General features: G+C 31.8%; 1 non-coding gene and 1 pseudogene across 1 annotated transcript; both read right to left on the bottom strand.

Moving 5' to 3' along the window:
* Nucleotides 1-204: 204 nt before the first annotated feature.
* The window catches only part of LOC116551140, a 34112-nt pseudogene continuing 13866 nt past the window's right edge, over nucleotides 205-20450 (bottom strand).
* On the bottom strand, nucleotides 10413-10514 carry LOC116551422. Its single transcript, XR_004268919.1, has one exon. It is a non-coding gene; the product is annotated as a U6 spliceosomal RNA (small nuclear RNA).

Raw genomic sequence — 20450 nt, 5'->3', positions numbered from 1 at the left:
CGGTGAAACCTGTCTCTACTAAAAATACAAAAAATTAGCCGGGTGTGGTGGCACATGCCTGCAGTCCCAGCTATTCTGGAGGCTGAGGCAGGAGAATTGCTTGAATCTGGGAGATGGAGGTTGCAGTGAGCTGATATCGCACCACTGCACTCCAGCCTGGGTGATAGAGCGAGACTTCGTCTCAAAAAAAAAATGACTTTGGGTAGTATGAAAATTTTAACAATATTATGTCTTTTTCTATGGTCTCTAATTTTAGTAACAATACATACACCATGTTATCACCATGAAATGTAAATTCAGGATAGACAAGAGATTTCCACAGTGTATTAAAGGATTCCATATTATATCAAAGTTGGCACATAATGTGTGATCAAATCAGCTTGCTCATAAATCATTAAGTAATTCCACTATGGGTAATTTGTTTAATGTTTAACAACTAAACATTAAACATTCTTACGGAGAAAATAAAAAATGCACATATTTAAAACGTGTTCTTCATTTACTTTTGTATGAGCAGTTAAAATACATAATTCTTTTCAAGATGACATTTAAAGATTATTGCAACAGCAGCAAATATATAATTCTGCAATTACAAAAGAACCAAAATAGAATCCATAATTAAATTATTCTTATGTTTACAATTGTGATTCTTTAATAAATACTGCTACTGTATAGCTCTCTTATAAGCTTTCTAGGTTTGGGTTAAACACACACACATATATAAACTTTCAATTGTGGGAGGCTTTACAAGTTATATTCCATGCACTTTTTTGACAAGAGTTCTAAAAGAGCCAGCCAGTCCACAACACAGGAAGAAAAAAAGGTGAATTATCTGAGGCAAATAGGACTCATATAACATCCAAAACAAGATTCTTCAGCATACTGGGAGTACTCAGGGTTGGCCTGCTATCTTTTTTAGAATGAATTTCACCTTAACAGTTGAAAAAGGTGGACACTTTAACATCATCAACTGCATTTAGGTGATGTGTTTGTTTTCTGTTAACTTGACTCCTCTGAACGATCTAGCTAGTAAGCTAGTCACTAGTAAGTTGGTTACCAGGCAAGTTGAGCCTACAAAAAAGGAAGTCAGTATTCAAAATATCATGGTATCATCTGAACACACTCAAATAGTTTATTTTCAACATTAACATGTAACTTCAATAATGAGATGTCTAACTACAGCAAGCTCCTCCAACAAGATCAAGACAGCATCTCTTTTTCTAAGGCTTATGTTTTTCCCAGAATTCCTGATATGTGGAATAGCTCATACCAACAGTCATTGCTCCTGCAACAAAGCCTTGAGCTGCCACACACATGTGGATCAGATGAAGGGATATTTTAGCATTTCCCCTGCTTTGCAGTTTGTGTAACCCATATGCGACAATGACTACAAAATAGCCATTCCAATGGGGACAAATGGTGCCTCATTAGCTTTTCTAACGTTTGGGTCCCTGATCTTCATCATATGAAGAAAGGGAAACATCTGTGTCTGTTTCAAGAGTAATTGCTTGAAGACTCTTCCTAAAGTGAGAAAACAATACTAACTCTTTTAATTCATGAACACCCCATGTCTTTCCTTTTACCTTTGTCTCCTTTAATTTCCTCCATTAGTGTTTTCAGTGTAAAAGTCCTTCACCTCTTTAGATAAGTTTATTCCTAAGTACATTTGTTGTTGTTAATATTGCAAATGGGATTGTTTTTTGAATTTCCTTTCTGAAAGGTTTGCTGTCAGTGTATAAAAATTTCACTAAATTTTATGTGTTGAAATTTTATCATGTAATTTTACTGAATTTTAGTTTTAACAATTTTTTTGTTGAGTTCCTAGGGTTCTCTATATATATGATTATGTCATCTCAAAAGAGAAAGAATTTTACTTCTCCTTTCCAAATTGAATGTCTTTGTTTTTGTTTTGTTTTGTTTTGTTTTGTTTTTTCCTTATCTAACTCCTCTGGCTAGGACGTTCAGTATTATGTTGAATAGAAGTGGCAAGATGGATCTTGTACCAGATCTTAGAGAATAAGTTTTCAGACTTTCCTCTTTGATTATGCTTTTAGCTGTAGGTTTTTTATATATGATCTTTATTATGTTGATATAAATGCTTTCTATACGTATTTTGTGAAAACTGTGTTAAATTTTTTTTTAAAGAGGCAATGTTTTTTAGGAGAATTTGTATGTATGTAAAAACACTTATTAAGAAGACTTTTTCAGAAACTAAAACAGAATTACTTTCTTTAATATGCATACACTTTAATAAAATATATATCAATATATAAATTAAATACATTCATAATGCATATGTATTATATTCATAATACATTATATTCATACTACATATGCATTATATATATAATACATGTAATAATATAATATTAGTATTAAGGAATATCTCTATCTATCTATCAATCATCTCTCTTTATCATCTATCCCCTGTCCTTTTATCCATCTATAAGTGTGAGGCAATATTATCCTGCACTTCACTTTAAGAAATTAAATGAAATTAGACTCTCTAGAGTCAAAACCCACAAACAACTTTCCATATCACCCAGAGTGAAAGCCAAAATGTACCACACATGATTTGCCTTCCTCCTACCTAGCTGTCTTCACCTCTTTTTACTTTTAGTGCCTTTACTACTTTTGCTCTTCCACCATGACCAATTTGCTGGTTCTTAAATTCAATTGTAGAGACCTTGCCAATGGGCCTTTGCACTTGTTATTTTTGTCTGGAATGCTTTTCTCCAGTATATATACAAGGCTCGTTTTCTCACCTTCTGTAGTCTCTAAAATCCCATTCTAATTCATGCTTTTTGTCATAATCTTATTTCAGATTGCAATACCCTACTCCCAGCATTCCCTATTCTTCTTTGTCTAAGCAGCGATCACCACCAGGGATGCTGTATATTTTATGTCTAATATTTTATAATGTTCACTTGTCTGACTTCTACCAGTAGAATGCACATTTTAGAAAGGTCAAAAGTTTGTCTGTTTTCTTTTCGCTACTGTGTCTCCTGACAAATAAGTTATTCAAAGAATACTTCTTGAATTGTTGAATAAGTGAATAAAAACACAAGGCTCAGTGATATGCAGGATTTAATTGTTAATTGTCTTTCCAGGTCTGTCATATAGCATAATTAAGAAGAGCATATGAATCATGAGTTTTATTTTTAATAATTTTAAATTATTTGGTCAATATTAATCATATAAAATTGGGATAAATCAATTGGATTACAGTTTTTAGATAATATGCCAATTGCTTTATGGAATTAATTACACATGAATGATGATAATTTCAGATTTTATTGATCAGATTTCAATTTTTGTTTCCATTATATTTTCATTTGCTTTTTAAATGTTATTAGATAAGAAATATGGGTGAGTTGGGTTAGTGGACAGGTAGTTAGCTTTCACTAGAATGTCACAAGCAATTGAAGTACAATAAATATCTAATCTTTCTCCCTTGGTTCAGTGTGTGTGTGTGAACTTCAATTGGTGAGAAGGTTATGTTTCCTTTGAAAAAAAACAGTTGATCACTAAAACCTTGAAAAGCATAATCATAGCTAAAGAGAAAAGCTTCAGCCTAGGTTGTAGAAATAGTATAAATACATAAAATTTCCAAAGGACTTAATGAGAACAAGTTCTTTGGAGCCAAATTAATAAAAAAATTAATTTAAATTTTTATTAATTTAAATAATTATCAAAAGCAGGTATGCAATGGTATTATAATATAATTTCTAAAAGTTTACTTTTAAAACATTTTTCTGAAATTTAACTTTTTTATGCTTAAAATGTCAATGGGAAAGGTGACTGCTTCCTATCATAGATTTTAGTTCAATGGCTGATGAAGGTCCTCTCGAGTTTGTGTCTAAATGAAAGGAGCCAGCCTATGAACTAGATATGCTGTAAAATGGAACATTTTATTTATTCCAAATTTATAATATTTTTCATGTATTTCATCTTTTTAAAAATTGATTCACCTGAATGTTATTTTTAAATAAAATAAAAGCCCCTTTTATAGCATCTATTATTCAGAATTTCAGAACCATTCTAGCTATTACTTAATTTACAGACTTATTTCCTAATGGCCTAGAAATATTCTGTACGAGGACTTAATAAGGGCATTGGATGCCCCCAGTGACCTGATAGAAACTTGAATAGAACTTTACTTAGATCATTTCTAGATGGTGGAACTCTGACCCTTGAGTTTTCCTTCTGTTTCCCTAGACAGCTTTGGCTCACTTTTGGTATCACTCATAAGAGACCTGACAGCTCATCTTTCCATAACAATCTACCCTTGAGTTCATCACCTGACAGTTGCCTTACTGCTATGTTTGACCTCCAAACTCAAATTACTTCTGAACTTCTGGTTTCTTGACCTTCTGCAATTATTCCCAGTAGCAACTTCTTGTCAGTACCTTTTACAAGCCCAGATCATTGCTTGTTCCAGCTACCAACCTAACCTGAAAAATCAGAACAAAAAACATAGAAAACCAGAAGGGACAGTCACTTGAGGGATGACTATCCAGCCATCGGTCAAATGACACTCTAGGATAAATGCAATGTGTATTTCTGAGATCACAAGGAGGGAAGTTGTGAAATGGGCATGCTTTTTATTTCTAGGTATCTCAGATACCAGAATGTCCAACTTCTGATATCTCTTATCTATTGAATTCCTTTTTTTCACATTTTTATCACGCTTTTTTATACATTGTTGACAATACAGTTGTAATTTGGCTATTAGACACATTATTATTTAAATGAAGTTTGTGCTGTAATCATCATACTCTGACCTTCCTTGACTTGATAAATATTTGGTATATGAGTCACTTTTGTGATTCATTGACTAATCTGGGTTTACATCACCTGAAATTTGTTACTTTCAAAAACTATATCTGTTCAAAAATCATCTTCATAGAAATAATTGATCAATTCATATAAACAGCCACATTTTCAAATATTCATAAGCCACAACAAATCTAATTGTTCATGCCACCTGTCAAGTATTTTACTTAGTCTGATTCACTCACTGAAATCACATACCAAAATGGATTGTAAATAGTTTTAAGATTCATCCTTGAAAATGTTCTATTTTAAAATGATTAGGTTTCCTGAAGCTCTATGGAAAAAATTTGAGTCTAATTCAGAGCATTTTCGATGTCCATATAAGTGCATACAGTAAATTTGATAAAAGACCATGTTCACAAGGTAAGATATAGCTCCAATAAGGCTTCAATAAAAAAGATCAAGTGTAGCATTTTTGTATAGTTTTATTTAAAATATGACATATGAATCATTTATATTATAAATACAGCTTGCAGAAAAAGCTATGGCATACTTACACTAGTAATCAATGAGGCTGAATTAGATTTTAATAGTCTCTGCACATGCAGGTAGAGATGAAACACGTAAGTTTACATTAATAAGTTCAGAAAAATATTTTATCTAATATATGCTTCTTTTCTTTAGGTATTACTATATTTCAGAAAGATGAGTATTTTATTTCACTCAGTAGTGAGGTTAATTCAGTAAACTTAATGAATAATAAATGAACTGTTTTCATTTAGAAATCTGATTTTAAATGTTTAGAAAATTAAATATTTTAATATTATATTTTATTTGTTCATATCGTACCCAAATGAATACCTTTGTAGTGCATGTACTACAAAAAGCATGATACGATAGAATTCTCTGTCCATAGTGCAAACATTGTTTAACTAGAACAGGAGCATAAACAATGGGGACCAAGGAGAAGCTGGATTAGTGGCTGGGAAATTTGGTAGTACTATTGGTAATGTCCTGGATAAAAATTGTGAAGATTTTTCTCATTCTGAGGAAGTGGTCACTTTCTAAAACTTGGTAATTGTTTTAAATTTATACAGCAAAATCCTGTTCTAAGATAGAACATTCTGGCCATCAGAAAATTATGTAGATAGGGCATCCTTGCCTGTTATTACAGAAAATCATATATAAGATGTCTAACAATCGCTCATTATCAAAGTAATTATGAAAATACTAATTTTAAAAATTGATCTTTCAGAAAGAAACAGTCACTTTAGATGTCTTTAGTTAACAAGGCTTAAACATTTGTAATAATTTTGTGGCATTTTTTCTTAGTAATACATTGATGTTGCATTTGTTTTCAGAAAATACAAAGCATTTATTTTTTATTAAAGAATTTAAATAGACAATTTTATTATCATGAAACTGCAAACAAAAAGGCAACATTTTACTAAGATGACTGAATAATATATAACATTAGATATGAAAAAGTTGTTATGACATAAGTAAATTAAATAGGACACAATGAGCTATAATTTATACTTGCTCCAATTTAGAATTCTCATGGTTCCCAGGAAGCAAACTGAGTGATCCATAATTGCATCTTAAATTAGACTTTTTGCAGTGATTAACCTCTGTAGCACTGCTTGTTTTATGAATATATAATTTTTATATTATCAAAACAGTGCTTTCTTTTAGAAACGTTAAAGACTAGTTATTATTTCTCTGTTTTATAAAAGTCTTTAAAAACAATTTATGAATACACTTAGAAAAAGGCTAATAGATAGCGTCTTCAAGTTGTATCCAAATGAGCAGAGCTTACTATAGAAGTAAATGCTTTAGCTACAGGGTAGGGATCCTGCGGTTTAAATCTAAAGGATTATAATGTGGCACATTTATTTGAAGGCATCTTCTTTTATCCTCTAACACACAAAGAAAATGTGAGAATTAAAGGGCAAAGAACAAAAGCTGAACTGTGAAATTTAATGACTGCCCATGTCTGCATGCAAAAAGCTATGAAAAGCATTGATTGGAAATTAGCTTGAGACCACATTTGCTTCTCAGAAAGATAAAAGTTTTAATGTTAAGTCGTAGACCACTGACATGTGAATAAATCATAAAGAGATAAAAGGATAGTGATTTACTTCTCACTATGATTGTAAATAATCAAGATTTTGCTTTAAGATGGTGATATCAAGTTCTACAGTGTTTCTGTTTCTATGAATTTTTTTTTTTTGCCTTCTTACTTTCAATGAGTCTCATCATATTAAGCAGAACTCTTGCTATAGAAGAAAAATGAAGTCAATGTTGATACAGATGAGGGTAAAAATTACCTCCTCAAATATCCTCTTTCCAGCAGCCAAGATACCCAGTTCCCTTACAATTCTGTAGACAGTTGGATATTAAACTTTTATAAATATCAATTGTAAACTGCATAAGAACAAAAGGAACTAATGCAACAGTTTAAAATTAAATCTATATGATGAGACATTTTTGAAGATGGTTCATATCATTTAAAATTAAATTTTAAAAAAGGAAAAATAAGCAAAAGCAGAGGTGTTTAAGGGGGAAAGAGATATAAAAATCAATGAGGAACAGCCACACATGAGGTATGGGAGGAGCTACAGAAGTTCAGTCTAACTTTCCAAATACTTTATTCCTTTTCATTATATTGAATGCAAATAAGGCATTGAATCAGGAGCTATCAGTATTGTCCACTTACATCTAGAAATGCATATCTGTGAAGAAGCACTATTTTTCAAAAACCATTCCAGATCAGAAAATGTTGGTTTGGGCCTTAAACATTTGGATATATGTTAGTGATGTTAAAATACATGAGTGTACATCCACTTATATCTACAAGAAAATAATTAACACTTTTTGGAATATTTAAATTTATAAATATTTAGTTATTTACTTTCAATACTTTCGTATAGAAGCCCTACTAGCCATAATTTAAAAATAAACAATAGGTAATTCTGTTTAACAAATCCAAAAATATTAGTGTACACTGACATTAAACTGAGAAAAAACATTAAGAAGGGACTAATGGTCTTAATTATCATCCATCAACATAGAAAGATATCCATTAATGCTACAATTCTTCAAGGTTAATATAGTTTAAAGCTGTATGTTAGAAAGAAAAATGCGTGTGTATGTTAGTGCATGTGTGTGTGCATGTGTGGTATGCTAAACTTTTAAGAACATACTAAGTTTATTTTAAGCTCTAATTTTTTATCAGAAATATTAGAATTTTAAAAATGACAGCAACTCAACATTTGACATGTTCTAAGATATACATGCAGTGCAAATACATTTGAAAGTATTACAAGTGAGTATTTTTTGTTATAAATGTTAAAACTCATTTACGAGTACTCTTCCAGAATAAATAATTATTTAAAAACTCATCACTATTACACAGTTAATTTTGACAAAATGTTCTTTTAGTCGAATTTGTATTACTATCAAAGATATATAAAATTCATTAACATCTTTAGCACTTACAAGATTTAAGAGAATGGTTTCTTGTTTTCAATATATGTAATCAAAACTATATTTTAACTATCCATATATTATACGTTTTCACACTAAAGAAACTAAAACAAAAAAGTAATAGAGTAAAATTGAGATAGGAAATGGTTTTTTTAAGTAAAATGGTTTTCTGACTGATATGATTGTCAGATATCTGGGTCATAAATATTTTAGAGTAGCAGGATAAGTATGTCAAAAAGGAACAGGGGAATTCAATAAATTAATAGAGAGCACAGTTGCGGAAATTAAAATAAGCACTGATGAAAATGCCATACAAAATTCACTGTAGAGCTGTCCCCCAGCACGGACTGGGGAAGGAGGTAAGGGAGGATTTGACCTTAAAGGGCAATGACCATGCGAGAGTTTAATTCAGAGAACAAACAACATTAGTCAAGGTACATTTTTAACAAGGTAATTGATGATAATGGTAACTGGGACACACACACACGCGCGCACACACACACACACACACACACAGACACACACACAGACATGCACACACAGCTTATACCGATAAATTTTTTTTCAGGCTTCCAGAGTTTTATGTTTCATAACTTCAGTTACTTTTATCATATAATTCCTTCATATGGGGACAGAGGCTGGTTCCGTGGGCTTCAAAAGCAACAAATATGTCTTCGTAGTGTCACAAAATGTATCACTGTGTTTGCCTTTTACAAAAGAATTAAATGTACAAAATGGCCTATTCATAGATCTTGACCCAGCACCTTACATAGTTACAAGAATTTAAAAAGTTATAAATATCAGGATGTTTAGTTTAGGCGTTTTCTTTTAGTTTTTTATTTAAAAAATTTTTCAGACTTAAAGAGAATTTATAAAAATGATACAAAGAATTCATGCACACACTTCACCCCGATTCCCTGATGGTTGATAGTTTCCCAAATTTGCTGTATGAATGCATGCTTGCATGTATATATATACATATATATATACACACACATATATACATAACATTCATAACAAGAAATATTCACTTGTAATATTTTCAAATATATTTGCACTGCATGTATACCTTACAGTGTATGTCAAATGTTTTATACATATGTATATATATGCATGAATCATGTATGTGTGTGTGCATACATATTTTGGGCTATAAATTTTGCAGGTGTACCACAGTACACAAGGTGCAAAGGCATACGATATCAGATTTTCCAATTGCTAATTAGTTTATCCTTCGTTGATTAGTTAAGATGGTATCTGCCAAGTTCTCTAAAGTTAGCATTTTTAACTTTGTGATTACGTATAATTTGTATAGATATTTTGAAACCACAGACATACCGTTTTTTTATTGTGCTTCATTTTATTGTACTTCACAGATAATGCATTTTTAATTTTTACAAATTTAATGTTTGTGGCAACCCTGCATCAAGTGTCTATCAGTACCAATTTTCCAATAGCATATGTTTATTTCTTGTCTCTTTCACATTTTGGTAGCTGTCACAATATATCAAGCTTTTTCATTATCATTATGTCTGTTATGGGGATCTGTAATCAGCTATTTTTGATGTTACTATTGTAATTTGTTTTGGGGAACAATGAATCTCACTCATATAAGCCTCCAAACAATCCATAAATGTGTGTGTTCTGACTGCTTTACAGAACAATTGTTTCCCCATCTCATTCCCTTTCCTTGGGCCTTCGTGCCCTGAGATAATGAGATCAAAATTCATCCAACTGCAATGGCCTCTGAGTGTTCAAGTGAAAGGAAGTGTCTCCTGTCAATTACTTTAAATCAAAAGATGGAAGTGATTAAGCTGAGTGAGGAAGTTACGTCAAGAGCCAGGATACGCCTCAAGCTAGGTCCCTTGCACCAAACAGCTAAATTATGACTGCAAATAAAAAGTTCTTAGGGAAATCAAGGACTTTCATAGGTATATATATGAAAGGTAGCATGCTGTAGATACTATTTTACACATTTCTTTTTTCTATTTAGCCGTATATCCTGGGAATCCCTCCATATCAATTTATAGATGTCATTCTAATCATTTTTCATCTTTGTTATTAACGTAGTGGTTTATATCCCAATTTAAAAATGTGGCTATATAATTCTGGAATTTTGTTAGATTACCACTGGTATGTGTTAGCTGATCTTCATTTTTTTAATTTTATTTTTAGGTTTTTGGGCAGGAGCCATGCTAATCTTCTCTGTGTCATTCCAATTTTAGTATATGTGCTACAGAGGCAAGCACCTTGATCTTACTGAAACAAATCTTTTATTAATGCTCTGGAAACAAAAAGTATATCTCAGTGCACTTTGATTGCTATCAGAAATTCACTGCTGTGTTTATATTTGAGAGATGGACCTATCAATTTATGAGATGTGTGCTAAACTGGACTCATTATTAATGCCTTTTTTAGGCTTTTTCTTTAAACTTTTAACATTTTTTGTTTTATCTGCTACAGTTCTATTTAATCCTTATTCTCTTTCATCATAATCACTATGGTTTACACTCTAAAAAAATACAAGATCTTCTTTGACTAAGTTAATATTTTTGTTCTAACTTTAACATTATGTAGCATTTGTTATCTATGTATACTTTTGCTTTGCAATTATCAGACAAATTTTTTTCTCCACATTATTATTTTACACTTTCAAAGCAGATTTGTTCTGTGTTTATTTTCTGTAAATAGCTTACATGTGGACTTAATTTTTGACCCAATGTAATGGTTTTTTCAGTATAGTATTATCAAAATAATCTAGTTGGTCTTAGTTCTGCTGTTTTATGCTTTTCATTTGCTGTTGTTCCTTTTGCTGCCAATTGTTTTTCTCTAAGTTGCATATGTTATGTTTTTATATTACTGTATTTGTTGCAAATGTATAGAGTTTCATACTATTTTTAAAATATGTAAAGTTAACATCTAACTTTGGTTAAAAATGCCCATATTTCTTAAATAACCCAGTTAAGAAAATAAAGTATATATTGACACATAAAAGGTAAATTAACAAAATTCCATTTTATTTTTCCTGTGTACTGATTTTCTAAGAATTTTCTAGATTATGTCAACATATCACAATTAAGAAACATGCTGGTGTTGCTATTACTATGATTACTATTTTATAGCTTTTGTTATCAATAAAACATTTTTAAGCATTAAGTGATTCAAATAATAGTTGGTTTCTATTATCAAACTAATTTCCATCATATTAATATAGTAGGATTTATTTATACATTCAATTATGATGGACTATTTTTTTCTAGTTTAGATATATAATGACTTAAGCATCTATCAACACTCTGGTCAATGTCCTTTGATGAACACATGTAAGCATTTCTATTTAAGACTAAAAGACCTGGGTCATAGAAAATGCATAGTTCAAGTTTAGTAGATACTGCAAAACATTTTCTAATATTTATTTCCAACTTCCCATTCTACCAATTGGACAATGAGAGTTTAAGTTGATCCATATGTTTTCAATGCTTGATTATTTTAGTGCTTTGAAAAGAAAAAAAAATAATAGTAGCTATGCCACTGGTATATGTCTCATTGTGTTTGCATTTGCACTTTGATGACTGATAACTTTGAACATCTTTTGGTAAGCTTAGGACTCATTGGAAAGACACTTATATGAGCACCTGTTCAAGCCCTTTGCCTATTTTTTATTGAGCTCTTTGTCTTCTTTTTCTTATTTTGAAAATGTTTTTAAATACTTTCTTAGAAAAATTAAATATCAAATAATACATTGTCAATATTACATAGTCTATGTTTCATTAACCTTGTGGCTTGACTCTTCACAGTCTTAATGTGCTCTTTGATGACTAGATCTACTGACTTTCAAATGGTCCAATTTGCTGGTAATTTTTTGTATAATGCTTTTTTTTTCTGTTTAAAAAAGAAGGGTGCCACTGGCAAGTTTCTTATAATATTCCCCTGTGTTGTCTTCTAAAAGCTTTATTGATCTAATTTCATATTTAAATATAAGTCCAAGGCTGGGCACAGTGGCCCATGCCTGTAATCCCAGCACTTTGGGAGGTCAAGGTGGGCAGATGATCTAAGGCCAGGAGTTCGATCCTGACCAACATGGAGAAACCTGGTCTCTACTGAAAACACAAAATTAGCTGGGCGTGGTGGCATGTGCCTGTAAGCCCAGCTACTTGGTAGGCTGAGGCAGGGCATGAGAATGGCTTGAACCTGGGAGGAATAGGTTCTGGTGAGATGAGATCAGGCCATTGCACTCCAGCCTGGGCAACAAGAGCAAAACTCTACCTCAAAAACAAACAATCAAACAAACAAACAAAAATAGATGTAAGTCCATCTGGAAACAGTTTTCTGTGTACCATGTTAATTAGGGAAAACATTTTTGATTTTTTTTTTTGGTCTTTTGTTTGTTTTCTGTAAGTATACCCAATTGATTTAATATCCTCATATATATTTGTATCATTAAATCTATTGGAAATAAAAAGAAAGCTAAGATGTCTTAGCAGAAAAGATTTTTAAATACGAAAAAAGAATGGATGGGAGCAGTGGCTCACACATGTAGTCCCAGCACTTCAGGAGGCCATGGTGGGCAGATGACCTGAGGCCAGGCATTTGAGACCAGCCTGACCAACATAGTGAAACCCCAGCCCTACTAAAAATACAAAAATTAGCCGGGCATGGTGGCACACACCCGTAGTCCCAGCTGAGGCGGAAGAATCGCTTGACCCCAGGAGGCGGAGGTTGCAGTGAGCCGAGATCATGCCACTGCACTTCAGCCTGGGCAACAGATTGAGTGAGACTATGCCTCAAAAAACCAAGAAACAAAAAAAAAAAAAGAAAAATAATTTAAATAGTAAAATTAAATGTTATATAAGTAAGCATTTACACTGAAATATTATCAATAAATTCAACTTTATGAGTAATAAATTGATTCTTTCATACCAAAATGTTTAACAATATTCAGCAGCAAGTCTGATAGCTAATTTAATTTTTTAAATGCCATGAGTTGAAAGGATATTTCAGTATTTCTTCAAGAACTAAAATTTCTATGATTTTTATTGGTGACAGTTTCCATATACTGCTAATAGTAATGCTATTTGCTGCCTATATTCATACATATATATGAAAGGAATAATACACTTTGTTTAGAGATTAGCAGAAATAAAGTTTTAATTCTGTCCCACTCAAGTTCATGAGTCCCTTTAATTTGATATCCAGATAGTGCATAGAATTCAAATTTAAAAATCACAGATTTAAGGAAATTAACACTCCTGCTTCAAGCCATAGCAGTATCATTGTCATAGTTACTTTGTTATACAATTGGTGATCATGTACATACTAGGTTGTTTTTTTCCATTTTGTTACATACCTGTTTCTATTTATTCTTTCACCAATACAACAGTGCATTAATTACTTCATTTTAACAAAAGGACTTGAAATTTAGCAGTGCAAATATTAAGCTTTATTTGTCTTCAAAAGTATTTTGACTATCTTAGCCATTTTAACTTTTATATAAATTTAAAACAATTTTGAAAAGACCTGCCACTGTTTTGATTAGGTTTTGTTCAATAGATCATTTCAGAAAGCCTTGACAACATAGAATTTTTGATCTACAAGTGTAAAATTTTCATCTTCTTATTTATAATTTTAAATTCATTCAATTATGTTTGATAGTTTTCCATATAAAGACAATGCTAGATCTATGTAAATTTTTATGCTTCGAACGATATATGGTCAATGGCTTATCTGATTTTTCTAAAATATAAAAATACAATTTTTTCATATTAATTTTTTTAACCAACAACTAAGACAATTATTTTAAATTTTTATAGATTGTCTGCATTTTGGTGATTTTAACTGCATGTGGGTAGTGTAATTTATTCCCTTCCAATATTTATATATGCATTTTATTTGCTGGCCTTACTGCGTTGTTGACTAGACTTGGTTGCAGTGGACATGTTTATGTAATTGATTTCAGAGGAAAGGTGTGCAGTTTTTAATCACTGATGCAATTTTTGCTTTAGTAGCTATTAGTTATACTTCATCAGATTTTAAATGCTCAATTTTATTTTCAGTGTTCTAAGATATTAAATCATGAGTAAATAATTTTTTTATTTAATTTATCATGATTTTTGTCAAATGTCTTTGCATCTATTGATAGATTTCCCTTTATTCTGTAGCTAGAGTAAAATTTATTGATATTTGAATGTTAAAAATGAATTCTTGGTATAAACTCACCTTAATCATGTTATAAAATCCTTCTATGTTCTACTTTAATTAATTTGCTAAAATTTCTATAGACATTTGTGCATCTGACTTTAAGTAAAATACTAAGATACAATTTTTCTTTTCTTATAATGTTTTTGTTGTTTTACTTATTATTATGCTTATTTATAAATAAAGAAAATTAAGAGATGCTTTATTTTTAAATTTGTCTTCCCTAAATAGTTTAAGATTGGTGTTAATTCTTTCTTAAAATGTTGGTAAATATAACTGGATGAACTATCTGGGCTTGAAGTTTTCTTTCTGGAAAAATATAGGAGTACACTTTGTTTACTTATTTATTTTTTAATTTTTACCTCTGTGAATTTTAGGAGGTTAGCCTCACTCTGCAGTTTAGGATCTTTCTGAACAACTCCTGGTATTCATGGAACTCCAAAACGCCAATCTCTGTCTTCTAGTTTAAACAAATGTTTTGTGTTCCTAGACTACCATGTTCCACTTAAAGCCAGTTAAAAGGACAATTTCCCTATTTGATGCGCGAAAGAAAAAAGGAATTTACCCAATGGAATAGTCAGAGAGACTAATTTGAAAATCTCACCATGCTGGATTTCCGTTTTTCTCTGTTCCGTTGACCACTATAGTTCAGCTTGCCTGAATTATATAATGAAGTATTCAAGCAGTTGTTGTATGTTCTTTATCCAGCTTTCATAGTTGCTTTCAGTAGGAGGTTAGCAAAGTAAGAGTTACACAAACAGGGCTGGAATTTGAAGTCCCAAAATTGGTTTTCATGCATTGTTATTCTGATGAAGGATTCTATTCCCATTATCTCATTTTCTATTCTTATACTCATTAATATTTATTGCTATCAACATGAAAGATTTTCTTTGCAAAAGCAATTAAATGCAGTGCTTATTTTTAAAGCTCTTATCCAAGATCGCCTTTTTTCAGAGCCCAAGGAAGTAGTAACAATAAATTAAACTTAGTCTGCTCTTACTTTATCCTCTTGCCAACATCAACAAATGGCTTCAGAGCTAGCTCCATCAATATATATACACACCCCATTAAAATTCTTTCTTTCTCTCCCATATTTTTCAATATGTCTGAAAACTCTATGTACCATGAATTTTTATGTACAAGTAAAACAGCGCTATTTATTGAGTTTAGTGCACAAAAGAAAAAAGGAGAAAGGATTGGCAGCAACTGGTATCTCCCTGAAGCCGCATCACTGCTCAGTGGATTGTGCTCCAAGGTCCTGTGAATTATGTCTCAAGATGTGTGTCTGGTGATATCGGAGATTTTAATAAATCTTTTCAATCATGGCTTGTCAATATTGGGCCCAGCTTTTTCCTATTAGTTGGTTTTTTGAATGAAAGAGAATTTTAGGGTCAATTTGGGCTGAAAACAGCATTAAAACATGCAAGATGCAAACTGCAACAAAATTCCCTCTCCACTCAGCATTCCTATCCTTCTAACTCGCAGGGTTCATTACTCCCCTAATTCTTAGCCATTAGAAGGTTATATACTCAAGACTGGGCAATTGTATCTGATACTGGTCTTTTCTCTAATGCACTGAATGTTGATATAATGAATGGAAACATTTCTTTGACAGAGTTTGTGACCAATTGCTAAGTTATGTATAGTGTATAAAAGATTTGAAAACAGATGGTATATGCACTTATCCTTGAAATTCAAGTTTAAAAAGTCATTATACCACCTTTCTGAGGATTTTTTTCCCACCATCTCAGAGAGATAATTTTTAAACTTTCATTTTCAGTATGTCATAGTGAAACACATTTTACTGTAGTCAGTTGTTAATATGTAGTTGTCTCCGTTATGCATATCTCTATCCCCCAAAATAATAATTTCTTCTTTTTGGAGACAGTGTCTTGCTTTGTTGTGCAGGCTGGAGTGTAGTGATGTGATCATGGCTCATTGCAACCTTGAACACCTGGGCTCAAGCAATCCTCCTGCCTCAGCCTCTCAATAGCTGAAACTACACATGCACAACACCATACCTGGCTAATTATGTTTTTCTTTCTCTTTTTGAGAGAAAGGCTCACATTGTTGACCAGGCTGGTTTTGAACTGCTGGCCTAAAGTAATCCTCCTGCCTCAGCCTCCCAAAGTGATGGGATTGCAGGCAGGAGTCACTGCCCTGGAGGAAAAGACAATGACAGTTTCTCATTCATATTTCTGTTCATCTAATGTCAAACAAGGAAAAGCTTCACAATCAAAATGGCAGTGATATGGTTTGGGTATGTGTCTCCTCCAAATCTCATGTTGAAATGTAATCACCTATGTTAGAGGTGGGGCCTGGTGGGAAGTTTTGGGACATGGCAACAAATCCCTCATGAATGGCTTGGTGCTATCCTCAAGACAGTGAGTGAGTTCTCACAAGATCTGGTTGTTTTGAAGTGTGGCACCTCCCTGACTCTCTCTTGCCCCTCCTTTGACCAGGTAACATTCTGGCTCCCCTTTACCTTCAGACATGATTATAAGCTTCCTGAGGCCTCACCAGAAGCAGAAGCCAACATCATGCTTCTTCTAAAGCCTGCAAAATCATGAGCCCATTTAACTTCTTTTCTTTGTAAATTACCTAGCCTTGGGTGTTTATTTATAGCAATGCAAGAACATAGTGACACAAGTAGAAATCAATTAATGAAAGTTCCATATATAAGGTTATTCATGTATTCATGAAATGTCTATTTTACTTTCTTCAAAGGTATATTTTGCTTAAAATAATTGAACATATGAATAAAAAACTTTGTATAAACACAACTTTAGGCTAAAAATATAGCATGAAAATTCTCTATGGCGTCTGAACTTTTAAACAAGAATTTAGACTGTCAACAGTAATCTTATTTAGCTTGGAATGTGAGATTAGATACACCTAAAAATGTTACCGGAGAGTTGAACTCAAGGAAATACAATCAGCCTAGCCAGAAAATGAAATTCAAATCACAAACTTAAATGGAAGGAAAAAAAAAAACAAAAACAGACAACATTTCAAAGAAACCTGAAATTACTTTGTTGGAAATGCAGAAGAGGATAATTGCAAGGAGATGATCACTGACTGCTTAAAACTATTCTAGAGAAAATATATTTAAAAACCAAATGTGTTTGTTCTGCATCAGGCAAAATTGAGCTGAACCAAAGAAGCAAGTAGGCTCCCATTTGCTGAACCAAATGTTTTAATGGAAAAGCGTTATTTTCAGATATCCAGTTTTACTTACTCATTAATAAGTATTAAGAAGCTTATTAATACTGTAAGGGAAAAAAATGTTCTCTTTGAAGTAGTGTAGAAAGAATGATACACTCAGTGTAAATGCATGTGTAAAGAGAATCAATGTTTTTTTCAAAGTTTCACAAATATTTATGAGGGATTCACACATGTTATGAACATTTAACAAAGCCCATGTTATAAGTCTTGGGGATTTGTGTTCTTACATAAAAGACAAGATTTGTATTAAAGAGCACCCTGGCATTTCTCTTTTCTAAAGACTTTTAGTCACTATTTTGTCCAAGTAATAAAATGATTTAGAGTCCACAAAACTTCATTACAGCTTTTAAATTAAAGTATTTGCTTCCATTAGCAACACTATTTGTATATTTTGCTTCAGTGTTTCATTTGAAATTTAACTGATAAAAAGGCAGTCATTCAGTTAGTCAACAAGGCATTTACTAATTACCTGCCATGTGTCAGGCGTTCTCCAAACTGTGAATACCAAGTCAAACATAAAAGGATTCATGACTTCAAATAGCTTACATTTAATTGGGAAAGACAGGCATTATTTAATGTAATAACTATTTTAATCCTCTATCTTTCTTCCTATAAGTTTAGAATACATTGAGCATAATTAAAATTTAACAGGAGGAAGAAAAACTAGCAGTTGAAATAATAAAACACTGCATTTATTACATGGTTAAATCTTCTTCGATTTTAAGGTATGATTTGAATATTAATATAATTCAATGTAAAAACAAATATTTTAATAAAATAATCTACTCATAAATGTACAGATGTCCATAATCTCTGTAAAATTTTATTTGGATGGATGTATTTATATTCCAGGCTTATTTTGCTTATTAAACAATATTATGTATTTCTGAATTTTGGTGAATCTTGCCTTGAAGGTTTGCCAAAAATATCTATGTGAGCAGTGAGGTCATTAGGATGGTTAGTAAATAACTCATTTCTCTCATCAGAGGATTATAAACTTAATAAAGCAATTTGTAATTATAGTTTTAATCTAAACAGCTCAATCATGTTCTGCACAAAAGACATCCCTTTGAAAATATTATATAATGAAAGTCGGGGCTATTATAATGATTTTAGGAAAGTACATAAATGCTGACTGAATTGTAGACTAAGTTTTGGAAATTGGTTCCATTCTGTTTATATTTGGGTTATTATATTGAATGCACATCCTGACTACACTGTAAAAAATATTTTAGTTTCATTGATCATTTTTATTTGCACTGAAGTCTTATATTATCTCTTATGAAATTCTGCTTTATAAAAATAATATCTACTTGAAACTCCTATAAATGGCTATGGTTCTCTAATTAAATACACTCCTTTCTGTCTTCTTGCTTAACCTCCTGAAATACATAAATACATAAACTGTTTCTAATATTTAAAGGATGTTTTCTATTCTTCAGAGCACAATTGCATAATAAGTTGTCAGGAAGATGGAACATTTAAGATTCTGGTAGATATTTCTAAAACAGAAATCCAAGTACTTTAAATTATGAAATGCTTCCCAAAATTAGATATTCTAAAAAGCACAGATGTTTCTCCCCCCACAATATATGGAATGTGTCTGCTTATCTAAACATATATTAAAAACAATCTTATTACCAAACCGTTTTTCAGCAAACATCATCCAACAATAATTATTATCTAGCCAATCTTTCCATTTACTAATAGTATTGAATGATTAACTCCTTGTGCCAGAATTGCTTTTGACATTACAGCAAACACACATTAAAAAAATATAGTGTTCTGCCTTTATGTAGCTCCCTACACATTAAAATGCTGTCAAAAATTTACAAGCATGAAATAAATGCTATAACAATGATTTGTAAAGAAAATGAAAGCAATTAGAGAAGTGCAATTTCATTTGCCTAGAAACAAAATAAATGAAATATTTGAAGATGAGTAGGAAAACCTCGGTTAGAGAATGGAGGTGGGGATGGCAGTACCCACAACAGAAGGTGCGTGTTCAACAGCACGGACATTATAAAAATAAGTGCATGGGCACATCCATACAACAGAAAGGATTTTCTGCGTCTGGTTTCCATATCCATACTAGTTGTAATGCAAAGTGTGTGCTAATAATTTATCATCAATTGGAAAATTCTACAGTAAATGGAATGCGTATTATATTTTAGTAATGATAAGGTTTACCTTTAAAGTTTGAGGTGCTTTGTCAGTAATATGGTTAAATACTTCCTAAAATCAACAATAAATTTATATTTAAGGCTATCTACTTCATATCTGATACACAACGGCCTCTTCCCTTACTGAAAATAATTTATTAACAGTTTGTGGCATGGGTAGGAATATTTTAATTACTGTGTAAAAGATACTGAATCTTCCACAAGTTTTACTCATTAAGTAAACATAAAGAGGAAAGGAAGAAAGAGGTACAGTTAGGAACAGGGATAGTATCCCAGTGGAGACCCAGTACATAACAGAAATGAGCTTTCATTATTTGCAACTGTCATTAGCAATTATAGAAACCTACTATGGACTGAACATTGAACTGGAGATCATTATCTTCAGTGAAACAACTCAAAGAAAGTCAAATATTGCATGTCCTCACTTATGGGTGGGAGCTAACATGGACATGGAGTGTGGAAAGGTGGGAGGAAAATGAGGGATGAGAAATTACTTCATGGGTACAATATACATTATTCGGTTGGTGATAACACTAAAAGCCCAGACATCACCATCACACCATGTATTCATATAATGAAAAC

The sequence above is a fragment of the Sapajus apella genome, unplaced genomic scaffold (genome assembly GCF_009761245.1).
Source record: "Sapajus apella isolate SASKATOON/1434 unplaced genomic scaffold, GSC_monkey_1.0 scaffold9, whole genome shotgun sequence".
In the NCBI taxonomy this organism is placed as follows: Eukaryota; Metazoa; Chordata; class Mammalia; order Primates; family Cebidae; genus Sapajus; species Sapajus apella.
Note: the sequence above shows the minus strand (reverse complement) of the source record. Positions and strands in the feature narration are given on the sequence as shown.